Below are 14,873 nucleotides of genomic sequence, written 5' to 3' on the forward strand. Positions count from 1 at the left end.
GATGAATCACAGACCTGTACCCCTGAAACAAATAATATACTCTATGTTAAGAAAGAAAGAAAGAAAGAAAGAAAGAAAGAAAGAAAGAAAGAAAGAAAGAAAGAAAGAAAGAGAAAGAAAGAAAGAAAGAAAGAAAGAAAGAAAGAAAGAAAGAAAGAAAGAAAGAAAGAAAGAAAGAAAGAAAAAAAAAAATAAATGGAGCCAAGGGAAATCAGCTGGGAACAAAATATCCCATACCAACAGCCAGAGGGCGCTGTAAGCGTAAAGCTGGGAGTCTAGTAATGTAGGTGGCAGCTTTAGCAGAGCTGTTAGAACATGACTTCAAGGTCAGATGGCAGCCACGAGGATGGTGGCCACGATGTGGAGTGATCATTTAAAGGTGGTTCTGGCAAAAGGAATAAAGTGAAGGAAGTGTGTCCTGGAGCAACTTAGTGGCAAAATGGTGACACTAATGGATTATGATATATCAGCACAAAAGGGAGCTAAGGTAAATTTGTAATCACTTGAAGGAAAAGGTAACGGACTTGTTCATGAATGTACTATGGTACTCCTGGGAGCATCTCCAGTTATCACAAAAGGGAAGTAAGTGCTCGCTTCGGCAGCACATATACTAAAATTGGAACGATACAGAGAAGATTAGCATGGCCCCTGCGCAAGGATGACACGCAAATTCGTGAAGCGTTCCATATTTTTTATGGCTAAAATTAACAAGTCAGGGAACGACAGATGTTGGCGGGGATGTGGAGAAAAGGGAACCCTCCTACACTGTTGGTGGGAATGCAAGCTGGTGCAACCCCTCTGGAAAACAGTATGGAGTTTCCTCAAACAGTTGAAATTAGAGTCCCGTTCGATCCAGCAATTGCACTACTGGGTATTTACCCCAAAGATACAAATGTAGGGACCCGAAGGGGTACGTGTACCCCAATGTTTATAGCAGCAATGTCCACCATAGCCAAACTGTGGAAAGAGCCAAGATGCCCATCGACAGATGAATGGATAAAGAAGATGTGGTATATATACACAATGGAATATTATGCAGCCATCAAAAGGAATGAGATCTTGCCATTTGCAACGACGTGGATGGAACTGGAGGGTGTTATGCTGAGTGAAATAAGTCAATCAGAGAAAGACATGTATCACATGACCTCACTGATATGAGGAATTTTTAATCTCAGGAAAGAAACTGAGTGTTACTGGAGTGGTTGGGGGTGGGAGGGATGGGGTGGCTGGGTGATAGATATTGGGGAGGGTATGTGCTACAGTGAGTGCTGTGAATTGTGCAAGACTGTTGAATCACAGATCTGTACTTCTGAAACAAATAATGCAACATATTTTAAGAAAAAAGAAAAAGAAGAAGATAACAGGAGAGGAAGAAAAGGGGAGTATGTCAGAGGGGGAGACGAACCATGAGAGATGATGGACTCTGAAAAACAAACTGAGGGTTCTAGAGGGGAGGGGGTAGGGGGATGGGTTAGCCTGGTGATGGGTATTGAGGAGGGCACGCTCTGCATGGAGCACTGGGTGTTATGAACAAACAATGAATCATGGAACACTGCACCAAAAACTAATGATGTAATATATGGTGATTAACATAACAATAAAAAAATTAAAAAAAAAAAACAAAAAACAAAAGGGAAGTAATTTGGAGTTGTGGAGCAGGGAGGTACGGAGGTCCCACCTCCACAACTATCAAAAGTTGGGTCTGTTGTTTGCATTATTTGTGCCCAGAGGCTGCCAAGCAAATGATGGGGGTATTTGCATTTTAATTAGTAGAGGACTAGAAGGATCGAGATAGGGAATCAAAGTGATGATGCAATGCACATTTATGGAATTTCCAGCTCAGCATTTGGATATCCTTCTGATTTGGGGACACATTCTATGATCTGCTCTGTCCCTCCCGGTAGACACTGATGGAGATGGTGGTGATAGACATGCTCCTTCCCTGCACTCCTGGTGACTAAAGTGTCATGTCGTCCAAGTACAAATGTCCAGATGCTCTGCCTGGGCCTCCAGTCTGGAGGCCTGGTGAGAGAACTTTTCTCCTGCTGTGTGGAGTGTGGAGACCAGCAGTGGTACTCGTCTCAAGCTGCTGTGCTGAGGCACTCAGGGACAGTAGCTGGGGACAAGCGGAGGAGTGCAGTGGCCAGAGCTTCAGTTCAGCTCACCATCTTTCCTCCCCTTCAGGCTTTTTTCTCCATTCTTTCTTTTGATTCAAACAGCCCGCCCATGAAGCAGACAGCATAGTATAGCCCAGGAGTTAGCCAACGTTTCTGTGCAGGGCCAGGGGGTAAATATTTAAGGTTTTATCAGCCACATGATGTAGGTTTTAACTCTCAGACTCTACTCTTGTAGTGTGAAAACAATCATAGACCAAATGTAAATGCATAAATGTGCTGTGATCCAATAAAACAGTGTTTGCAAAAATGGATAGCAAGGCAAATTAGTCCTGAATTTGTCTGACCCCTGGTCTAGAGGGATGAACATGGGCCCTGGAAGTAGATAGACCTGTAAGATCCTGGAAAGGTCACTAACTCCTTTGAGACTCAGTTTCCTCATTCATAATCAGGAAAGAGAGCACATGATGGACTTCCAATGAGTATTAAATTTAAAGAGAACACACATTTTAGAAGCAGCTTGGAGTTTGGCTTATACACATGTTCCGTGAAATGTAAGCATATCACATGTGAAAAGCTCAATAAGTGATTATTATAATTATACTATTTTATGAAAAGTCAGTATTAATATGTTCACAACACATTGCATATACACACTTGCCCAAGCGTTCACATAACTCCCCAAAGAATAGTGTTCTTCTCTAGAAATGACCTCCAAATTATATACTTTATCCTAACTTTGAGTAGGGCTATTGAAATTTTGTTGCCACACCCATAAAAATCTTCACAGCTTGAAAACACGCCCAGAGAGTGTTTTAAAGTGTTGGCAGGACAGTTTGCTGCACGTTCTAGCTCTTCCAATACTGATTCTTTCTGATACACATTTTGACTTTGAGGCATGAAGGAAATTGCTATTAATTTACAACACAGTTGTGATAAAGGGGGGTTGTTTTTAAAATATGTTCACAAAAAAAACTTTAAAGGGGCGCCTGGGTGGCTCAGTTGGTTGGGCGACTGCCTTCGGCTCAGGTCATGATCCTGGAGTCCCGGGATCGAGTCCCGCATCAGGCTCCCTGCTCAGCGGGGAGTCTGCTTCTCCCTCTGACCCTCTTCCCTCTCGTGCTCTCTATCTCTCATTCTCTCTCTCTCAAATAAATAAAATAAAAAAATCTTTAAAAAAAAATAAAATAAAATATGTTCACAGAAAGGGCTATGCAAAGAAATACTAATTAAAAGACTACAAGAGTTTTACCTAAGGAATTCAATAGACTTGTTTTTTTAAGATTTTATTTATTTGTTTGAGAGAGAGAGAATGAGATAGAGAGCATGAGAGGGGAGAGGGTCAGAGGGAGAAGCAGACTCCCTGCTGAGCAGAGAGCCCGATGTGGGACTCGATCCCGGGACTCCAGGATCATGACCTGGGCCAAAGGCAGTCGTTTAACCAACTGAGCCACCCAGGCGCCCAATTTAATAGACTTCTGATTGGCTATGCTGGTGCCTACTTCATGCAAATTGCAAAATTGAGAAAAATGCAAGCAACGGGCCTGTGTTACTGAATTGACTGGGAAATTTTTCCTGGCCACAACCATCGCTTGTAATATCAAATTGTCTGTTATGTGTTCCACTCACAGTCAACAATGTCTGCTAATTACACAGCACTGTGTCAAATTCAGTCCAAATGGTAGGATGTATATTGGAGACTGATTTTTTTCATAACTGCATTAGCTGGTTACTTAGAATTGATTAGTGAAGATACAGTTTGGTGCAGAAATTGCTACATTAACCCAGAAACTTCTTCCTTTATTCTCCAATTCCATGAAATTGCACTTTACTCGAATCTTAAAAGATCTATGTTAGCCTCGACCAGGAGTCTTATCACATATGGGAACCAAAGAGGACTGAAACGGGCAACAGCTAATAGTTTAGCCTCTGCGGCAATCCCTTGCTACTGTGTTGTATATTGCTTTGATATGATTTCAAATCTACTTGTTTTTGACAAAAATAAAGTTGTTTTTAAGAGTAAGGGTGTCTTGATTAAAAGAGAAGTCAACTGTGATGGGATGTGGTCATCTCATCTGTTGTCATCGATAAGCACTCAATAGCTTAGTTGCTGACGGGCCCCACTGGGGGCTTATCAATACAAATATAGGAAGAAGCAACTGTGGTTCGGGGATAGTGAGGCTATAAATACTGAGAGTTTGTGAGGACTGTTAGAGATCGTTCAATCTAGGCAAGACTACCCTTTGCTGATATAAATAGGTCTCTGAAGACCTTGGGGCATTAGTTCCTGCCACTGTCAAGGACACTATTCCTGGCGGTCATGCACACCTTGCAGCAGCCCACCTCCCTCCAAATGAGAACATCTTGCCCTTCACCCTGACACCATCTTTCCTTAGCAACGTGCTCTAGACGCAAGGAATTTTTCCTTCTGCTCTGGTAGTTGGATGTCAGCTCTTGGTTGGCTAAGCCATTTCTCCTGAGCTCTAGCTTTTATAAAGGTACAACCTCAGCTAAATTTGGACACTATTCTTTTCATCTGCTCCTTGCCTGAACCAATAGTGTGATTCATCTGTCATTGGTTTGGAGCATGCTCTTTCTTTATTGGCTTACTGAAAGGCATTATCCCCTATGCTCTAGGCTCCTGGAATTCTCACAGTGACCCTGGGTTAAATAAAGCTCTGGCAAAGACAAACTCAGTCTCTGAACATTAATTTGCTACAAAACCATACGATGCCATTGCTGCGTCCTCAAGGTTCTTGTGAACGTCTCTGCCAGATTCTTCCTGGTAAGCAGACTCTCCACTTAGCTGTTTCCACTCTAACATCTCAAATCCAGGTGCTTTCTTTTGTTTTGTTTTGTTTCATTCCAACCGTTGTGTCCTACATCTTATCTTTTTTCTCTAAACCCAGCCTTCGTTTTCCTCCTGACTTTCATGGTAAAATTCTGATTGCCCTCTAACACCCTCCCCCTTTCAGCCATGGTAGAAAAATTAACCTACTCAGAGCACAGTGCCTTGAAAGAATGTCCAGGATTTATTTAGTACATGTGACAGTTAATGTTATAGGTCAACATAGAAGGTAGTTTTGGATGACAGGAACATTTAAAATCAGTGAACTCTGAGTAAGCAGATTGTCCTCTATAATGTGTGTGGGTCTTTTTGAATACAACAAAAAGATGGGCCTCCCCAGGTAAGACAGAATTGTCTAACAGACTGCCTTCAAACTTCCTCTGCAACGTCAGCTCTCCTGGGTTTCCAGCCTGCCAGCCCATACTTTTTTGGGGATTGTGTGTGTGTCGGGGGGGTAGGTGGGTGAGTTTAAAACTGTAATAAGCCTTTGGGTTCCCACAGTCCAATAGGGGCACATGTGGGGCTCACACAGTCTCCCAGGCTCCTGCCCACTAAAGAGGGAGGTGTTCCTGGCAGCCATACCTGCCATTGCTCCCAGTGTGGGTCACAACACTGTGATAGACCTTCTCAATACCCACACCCACCTTGAGCTGACCTCACAGGGTCGACATCAGCACCGCCAACCTCACAGATCCTGGCAACCTTTGGGTTGCCCTATGGCAGAATTCAAACCCCAGACACCCCAGGCCTGGGAGCTGATGAAGGTTTGGGACACTTTTTATTGCTCTGAGAACTCAAAGAACAAGAGAAGTGGTATTGTGAGCCTGGGACTAGGAAAGAATCCAGATGGTGGGCAAGGCAACCAGAAGGTATTGCCAAACGGAACAGCTTCCCAAGCTCTGCCAACAAGTGTGCCTGGAGAGTCTGCTTATCAAGCCTGTTCCCAAAGGCCAGGAGCTTTGCACTCACCAGCCTCCATAATCGCTTAAGCCGATTCTGTATAATAAATATCCTCTTACACGTATTCACATCCTATTGGATCTCTTTCTCTGGAGAATCCTGACTAACACAGTAAGTTACATGTAGGTTCCCTTCCATGTGATCTACCTCCACTTAGTTTGTGTAACAAGTCTATACACTAAATAGTATTGTCCTTCTTGTTTGTTTGTTTTTTTTAATATGTGGGTGGGTTTTTGTGCTTTTTGTTTTGTTTGTCATTGTTGTTTGTAGATGGAGAAACTAAAACATACATTGGGTATCTGGGAAGTACCGCTTACAAGCTTTGGAGCTAGAATCTGAAGACAGTCACTCTTACTCCAAATATATCAATCCCATGAGGTAGATGTTATTTTCCCCATTTTATAAATCAAAATGTTGAAGACAGGAGAGATAAAAGATAATGTGACAATCATCAAACAGTAACTAGAAAAACAATGCCTCTCTGATTTCAGACTTCAGATTACCTACTGAAATAGATTGCTAATTGCAAATAAAAATGTCAAGTCTGAGCAAGTACAGCAACTTTTCTATGCTATTAAGTAAAAAATGTTAGGTTTCTCAGTACACTGTGTGTGTGTGTGTGTGTAATTCAATTATGATAATAATGTAAAAATACAAATAAAATTATTTCTATTACTTAGAGGTTTTAACTAGTCTTTATTCCTCTAGGCAGTTAAGCTTCAGAAGCATTAGCATCCCAATGGGAAATCAGCATTGTATCCATTTTTAATTTCTATTAAGATGCATTGTAACCTAAGTTTACACTAGGGAAGAAGTCAGTATCTATCAACAGTATCTTCTGAATGTCTCAGTTGTTATACTTCCGAGATTGAGGTGGAAGCAAATTATTCAGAAAACATTTTCCTTACAGCTTCTTACTATTCTTGGAGGAAACTTTTTTTTTTTTTTAAGAAAGAGAAAGAGAGATCACATGCACATGAGCAGGGGGAGGATTAGAGGGAGAAAGAGAAGCAGACTCCGAGCTGAGTGCAGAGCCTAACGGGGCTTGATCCCGCGACCCTGAGATCATGACTTGAGCCAAAATCCAGTTGGACACTTAACCAACAGAGGCACCAGGCCGCCCCGGTGGAAACATTCTTCCACCTTTTGTGTTCATCTGATTTGTGTTGGGAAACGTCATTATCTCACGGAGTGAGAGGCTTGCTCAAGGATAATAGATTTCCAACAATCTTCAGAACTGCGTTCTTAAGTTGGTGTCCAACAAAAAGATCCTAGTGCCCTGTTGTCTGTGCCCTGGGGCTGGGTGATAAAATGTGTTGAGTAGATACCATGAGTGAATTGTGTCCCCTCAAAGAGGATATGGAAGTCTTCCTACCCCTTAGTACCTCAGAACATTAGCTGGTTCTTTACAGTTTCTTTACAGAGGCAATCAATTTAAAATGAGGATATTGGGGTGGGCTCCAATTCAATAGGACTCTGTTTCCATAAAATCAAGACACGAGGAGAATGCCATGTGCACATGGAAGATTGGTAAAGATGCATCTACAAGACAAGGAGCCCCAAAGATTGCCAGCGAACTCCCTAGGAAGAGGCAAGGCAAGATTGCCCTGCAGGTTTTGGAGAGAGCTAGGCCCTGCTGACACCTGCATTTCAGACCTCTTGCCTCCAGAACCTTGAGACAATAAATGTATGCTGTTTTAAGTCATGTAGTTTGTGTGACTTTGTGAAAGGCAGCCCTAGGAAGCCAGTACAGGGCCAAATATTTATTTCTAGGGAAAGAGGGTCATGCCATGAGTCAGATTCTTCCAGGGGTACTTGATCCAAAAAGAATGAGGAAGCACAGTTTTATGAGCAGCCTGGAGAACTGCCTATGCACATATTTCAATCATGACATTTTTATATTAGCAAGTCTTTCGGAGGCTTCACTCCAATTATCTCAGTCTATCTGTAAGGGCTAAGTTGTTTGCACCAATTACAAATAATTAATCTTATAATAAGCACTTTTACAAGTTATAGAAAACAGCAGGCCTCTGAAGAGAATTGCAAATATTTAACAATTAAGCCAGTTGTTTTATGTAGATTACACAGTTAACACATATTCATGTTAGAAAATTAGTAAAATATAGAAAAAAATTGAAAAATTAAGAGCCATTGTCGATAGACCTCTTAACCAGTATTTACATATTTGAATCTTGAATTATTTTCTTTGGTGTAGGGCTAGGTTCTTTTATTCAACAGAACCATATTGCTGGGGTTGGTTCTCTGCAGAAAAATGGTCCTATCAGAAAAGCTTGTCTCTTCAGGGGACTCTAGGCTTGTGCGTGGGGGTCCCTTGGTCTAGGGAAGGATGGAGTGAACAAGGCCAACAGGCCTTCCCAGTAATTGTGTGGATAAGAGAAACAAAGGAGGGGTGCCTGGGTGGCTCAGTCCTTAAACATCTGCCTTCAGCTCAGGTCATGATCCCAGGGTTCCAGCCACAAATCAGGCTCCCTGCTCAATGAAAGCCTGCTTCTCCCTCTCCCATTCCCCCTGCTTGTGTTCCCTCTCTCGCTGTGTCCCTGTCAAATAAATAAATAAAATCTTAAAAAAAAAAAAAGAGAAACAGGAATTTTAGGGTCTCTAGATGTGAGGAAGATGGAGCGAGAGAGAGAGAGAAATTTAACAAAACATCTATGGACTTTTCCTATGCCAGGATTTGTGTGATATTTTGGGCCAATTCTTTTTTTTTTAAGATTTATTTATTTATTTGAGAGAAAGCATGAATGAGAGAGAGCACAAGCTGCTAGGGAGGGGCAGAGGGAGAGGAGGAGCAGACTCCCCACTGAGCAGGGATCCCAATGTGTGACTCGATCCCAGGACCCCGAGATCATGAATTGAACTGAAGGCAGACACTTAACTGACTGAGCCACCCAGGCACCATGTCTTGGACCACTTCTTAAGGAAACTAGATTAAAGACCATTTACACACAAGCTTGTCCCCATTTCTGCTTTTTACTTGATATAAGTCCCTAAAAAGGGATCCACTGAGTCAAAGATAGTAACATCTTTATATGCTTGATACCTGTTTTCAAGCTGATTTCCAGGAAAATTGTTCTAAATTACACACTAGACTTGTGTAAAAGTGCTGTTCCTACAGTGCTTTAATCAGCTTTGAGAATTATCTTTTCTTCAATGTGTTCCAATTTGAGGGGTCAAAAATAGAATTTCATTGCTTGAATTTGCATTCTTAATTATTAGTACCACAGAATCTTTTATTCTTGCTAGCCATTTTTATTTATTTTTAAGAGGAGTGTTTGTTCATCTTCCTTTTCCATTTTGCTCTCTTGGTTTACAAAGTTTTTTCTTCCTGTGTCACAGTTTTTGAAGGTACAGAGGAAAGCATTCCCATGCAACAATCAAACCCTATGGAAATGCATGTGGACAATATCACTCCCTTCCGTTCCCACTCGTTGAAGTAGAATTGACATGTGCGTCTTTGCTGGCATCTCCAAGGTGAACATCAACATATGCAGGCTTATGAACAGGTCTCTAATATGCTGTTGTTATTTTGGCTAGCAAGTTGACTACATGCATTGCTCTGTAGCTTGCTTTTTAAACTTGATGTTGCAGATTGAAATGTCTTAGGTCAATGACCATGAACATGTCTTTCTTTTTAAAAGTTGCATGTTATTTGATGAAATGAATATACTAAAATGTTCAAATCACTTCTCTCCTCATGGATAGTCAAAGTAGTTATGTTTGTTGTCATAATACCAAATTCTGGAAAAAAGCCAAATTTACATGTCCACACATACATATAACTTACACACATACACATGTATGCACCTTTGGACCTATCCTCATGCACCAGTGCTTTTAGTTCTGCAGCACGAATTCTCTCAAATATCAATTCTAGATGAAGATGGGAACCCATCTCATCCAAAAGCTGAGTTAGGGTGGTAATAGAAAGCCCCAGAGGGCATATCCATTCCTGTACACAAATGGTAAAATACTTTACACATTTGCAGAAATGTGGGCATTTTTTATACTCACTAAAGTTCACTGCTGATGTTCCACTAGAAAACTTTTAAAAGGCTAAATTATTCAGTTCAAAAGTGGTATGGACTTGGATTTCTTGCTTGGAAGTTGATATCTGATATAAAGGATCTCTCATCTTTGAGATAAGAAATTCAAACACACAAGTGGCAGGAAGTAGGACAGAAGGAATTCAAGTTTCTTTTAGTTTGAGAAGTCTAGAGTTTTGGCCTTCCTTAACACTTTGATGTACTGCAAAGTGAAGTAAATAAACAGTCTATTGAAATTTAATTCCATCTCCATTTATTTAGCATTTAAATTACAGTGGCAGGCAAGCTTCCCAATTAGAAAAATGCACTTCTGATCAGAGGATAAAGGAAGGGCAGTATTTTAAATGTTGATTTTAAATTAAGTCAATGTAGCTATAGCCTAAGTAGTTTGAACTTGAACAACTTTAAACATTGGAAGTGGCCATTGAGAGAAAATATTGTTGGTGTCTCAGAGCAGATCTAAATGGAAGGAAGGAGCCCAACTTTACCACACAGCTGAATCATTCACCCTTGAGTACCTCATATCTGCCAGTCTCACCTAGAAGTGTGCTTCAGCATCACCTGGGGATCTTGTGCAAATACATGTGAGCCACAGTTCTGATTCGGTAAGTCCGAGGGGAGACTCAGCATGTGCATTTTCAAAAAGCTTCTCAGACTGTTGTTATGAGCAGTTATGAATTAAGAACCACAACCGAAAATATGTTTTCAGAAGGAAGTTTTCTGGATTATCTGAATCAGAATCATCCAAGGGATATGTCAAAAATAAAAACTTCCAGATTTGTGTTCAACATGAAAGGAATGAGGCTTGAGAGTTGGCACTTTTTACAAGCCCCGCAGGTCGTTCTGTACACCAAGGTTTCTGGAACACTGGACTTCACACGCCAAGAATAGCATTCAAGGAGCTTGGGTTCATTGTTCTTGACCAACTGCAAATGAGTTAAGTTTTAGTCATAAAGGCACTACCAAGTGCAAACACTGGTTGTAAGATTTTACAACCTGATATATTCAGTCAAAGTCAATAACAGATACATTTTCAAAGAAAATGCTGCTTGAACATTGCTGGGTGTGGGTACCAGTTTTTCCTAATTGGTGACTTTTCTGCTAGTGATCCAGCTGTGTTAATTTTAAATCCTATCAGCATAACCCCTGGGCATCTTGGTTAAGATTCCTTCTGTGCAAGTGCAACCAAAGCTAGGGAAAGTTAATTTAAGAGATTAGTTCAAATGGTTTAGGAGGAAGAATTTATCATGAGATATGTTTTTCTTATAAAACCCAAAGGCATGCAGGAAAGCCAAAGCTGAAGAAAGGATTTGAAGCAAAATTGGAAGTCCACCTGATCTCTGATTGCCTGCTCTTTTCTGCCCTCAGCTTTACTTTTACACTATGCAGATTGGGCTTTTCTCCAAGCACGTGGCCAAAGATGGTCATCCAACAGTTTCCAGATTCCGGCCCCTTGCATAGCTACCTCCAGTGCCCAGGGTCAAATTATCTGGGAGAGAGAAGCCTTTAGGAATAGTATGAGGAAAGATGCTACCCTTGGTTTAATCAGATGTGTATGAAGACTAGATGAGAAATATAGCCGCTGGGGCCGCTCTTGGCCATTCCCAAAGCTTGGGGTTGGGTTGGATTTCTGAACTAGAGATTTGGAAACAATAAGAAATATGTGGTGAAGACCCAAAATGGTGTGTTCAAATTGAATACAAGTTTACAAATACGTTCACATACGCACACAATTACTGCTTGTATAGCATAGATGTGGTCTTGATCTTTCAAAACTGTCTGGCTCTAGGGTTTTGCAAATCCTCTTTGCCATATGCCTAGAAGGCTAGATAGTGATACCAGGCCCTTTGTTTATTGTGATTTTAATTGTGATTGATTCCTTGATCTGAAAGAAAAAAAAAATTCCAACAAGTACAATTAACATAATGCCCATCCTGTAGTATGAACTTAAAAAGTAATTTGTTGAATAATATGGTTAAAAAAGATCCCAAATTTTATTTAAAACACTTTATGTATGCTTAAGGTTTGTTTTTGTTTTGTTCTGTTTTGTTTTTACCACAAGATACTTTCTGTAGCTTTGAACACTGGCATTATCATTACCTCTTCCTGACGTCTGACTGGTGGTAGGTAGAGTCATTATGTGTTTTATTTGGTTTCTCAATGAACCCTTGGAGCTTGCCTGCCTACCTTTCCTTCTAACTCAGTGCAACAGTAGCTTCTGAGAGCCCACTTGGACCGTTCTGGCATGTTCTCACGGGCATCCTGCCCACTCCACACAATTTCCAGGACTCATCTTTGTCTTTCTTCAGGATTTTTATTCTCATTAACCATTGGCTCTATAATCACTTCCTAGCCCACCCAGTCTTCTAGGATAGGTATTTTTAAACTTTATAAGTGACCTGGAGAATATTAGGAATGTAAATTCAGAAGCTCTGAAGAGGTGCCTGGCAGTGTGCATATCTAACAAGCTCCCAGATAATGCACTTGCTGCTTCCATGGACTACACTTTGAGTAGCAAGGTTTTAAAGACTCTCTTCCAAATTTAGCTATCTTTCTTCAGATTAAGAAATTCTCATAGTCTATAAATTTTCTGTGGGGATAAGCTAACAATGTCGGCAGTGTCAAACTAAGGCACTGAATTCCTTTGCCCCTGTCCTTCTGACTCACCAGTGAATCCTACTGTTTCTTCTCTTAATGCATTGTGTTGGATTTTTTTTATACTACCCTACCCCCCAGCCACTTTTCTTAATTAGTGGGAAGAAATAGCTTCTTCAAAAGGTAATGCTGGGAAGTCTCTGGCCTCTGAAAAAAGAACTTGATTTCTGGATGTTCCACCCATCTCCCTCTTAGTTATTTAGGACTAAAAGGGTTTGAATGTGTGGTTGTGTGTAGAGAGCGCAGACCACCTCCAACCGGCAAAGGAGCATCCCAGTGATGAAATTCTTCTCACTCCAACCACCTTATGAACTTTACAGCTGCACAAACAGGTGACACGTGGCATTAAGCACAGAGGAGGGAATCTCAGCTGCAGTGTTGATGCACCCTGCATATCAAAGGGAGGTGTTAGGTGTGCTCTGATTAATTTGTTAGTACTAGCGGTAAAAGAACCAGACTTTGCAAATAGTTTATTTTTAAACCCGTGACACTGTTAAATCACTGTTAAGTCACTGTTAATCCACTGTTAAATCAGTGGATTCTAGTTTAGGATTCTGACCGTATGGTGATGTCATACTAATTCATATACTCATTTGCTTTCTAAGGGCATTTTTTTTTTTTTAAGCATTTAGTAAAAGTGGACTTTTGTCCTGGACTCTGGGATAATGCACATAGGATTATCATCACTTTGTCTTTCTGTTATGGAAGCATAAATATAATTGGTGTTCCATGAGTGCCAAGCAGGTTTATTTTCTTCACTAAAATTTCTAATTATTTAGGTTCTGTTTGGAAAATCTGTTAGCCCACTTCTGCTTGTGCAGACCAAAAAGGAAAGTACCTTATTTGCCTCTACAAATATACCCTTCCTACTTTTGGGGGGTATTATCGGAAGGACAATTTCTTATCATTTGAGCTCACTCTGTCTAAATAGCCATAGCTCACCCACCATGCTGGCCTTCTCTACTCAGTAGAATCAACCTATGACCTCGTGCTTTATGTCAGGCTCTTTTCTAATCTCAGCTCATCCCCAGGACAACTCTTTCCTTCTTTTTCGCTCTATTAAACCACTTTGATCTCCCCTATTACTGAATTTATAAAGTCCTTTTAACCAATATTTCCCAGCAGATGCTCAATTGTTCTCTACTTGTCCTTTGTTTGCTAATCTTATTTTTCCAAATAGATTATAAGTACCCTGAGGATGTAATCAGGTAATGGATCTGTTCTTTAATGTGCTAAGCTCATAATTAAACCATGCTAGAAAATCCATAGCTTATCATTTATTGTATGAATATTAAATGACTGGAATTCCGTATTTGAAAATAAATAAATAGAACACATAGCTTAATTGTCAATTAAGAGATGGTGAGCTAATTATAAATGAAATTAATATATGTGAGGCACTTTACTCAGTGCCTTGTTCACAGTTATATTCAAAGGAAGTTAATTCAACTCTTCTGTTGTTTGTTCATTGTCTTTAGTAGAGAGTGAGATATTTCAAATCTAGTGATTTTAAACATATGGGAAGGGGGGAAAAGAAAAAAAAAAAGGAGAGAAGGAAATATGCCATAAGAGACTCTTAAGGATAGAGAATAAACTGAAGGTTGATGGAGGGAGGAGTGTGGGGGATGGCCCAGATGAGTGATGGGGATTAAGCAGGGCATTTGTTATGATGAGCACTAGGTGTTGCATTAAGTGATGAATCGCTAAATTATACCCCAGAAACCAATATTGCACTGTATGTTAATTACCTAAAATGTAAGTAAAAAAAAAATAATTTCTAAAATAATTTCTCAAGGCAGAACAAGGAATTCACTGATGCAAAAATATTGCAACTTCTACCCATTATTTTCTTTCTCCCCATGAACGTTATAGCTAAAATGGAATAGTTGTGTTTGTTTGTTTATTTTGACAGCAACTAAAGGTCCTTTATCCCCCTTTGAAGATTTGAAATAATGGGTAAAAAAGAAAATGGAAAACAACCTTTCTCAATACATGGAAGAGTATGTATACTTTCAATTATAGGACTCAGATTCTCAAATGACCCCTGAGAAATGGTTTCATGGTGGTACAACCCCTGAAATCTCTTTTAAAGGAAACATGAGTGGGATAAGCCAAAAAGGGGGAGAAGCACAGTTACTTTGAATGAAAAATGTCACACAAATGATTTCTGATATTCTTACACCAACTACTTTTTTATTTTTTTGGCATGTTGTAATTTTCCCTCCTTCTCCT

The 14,873-nt window shown here is 40.3% G+C and overlaps 1 non-coding gene across 1 annotated transcript; it reads left to right on the forward strand.

Annotated features, from left to right (window-relative positions):
* Nucleotides 1-586: 586 nt before the first annotated feature.
* On the forward strand, nucleotides 587-693 carry LOC114208885 (U6 spliceosomal RNA). Its single transcript, XR_003609172.1, has one exon. It is a non-coding gene; the product is annotated as a U6 spliceosomal RNA (small nuclear RNA).
* Nucleotides 694-14,873: the final 14,180 nt, after the last annotated feature.

The sequence above is a fragment of the Eumetopias jubatus genome, unplaced genomic scaffold (genome assembly GCF_037043125.1).
Source record: "Eumetopias jubatus isolate StellerSeaLion01/CBP00866 unplaced genomic scaffold, mEumJub1_p1.0 scaffold_7, whole genome shotgun sequence".
NCBI lineage: Eukaryota > Metazoa > Chordata > Mammalia > Carnivora > Otariidae > Eumetopias > Eumetopias jubatus.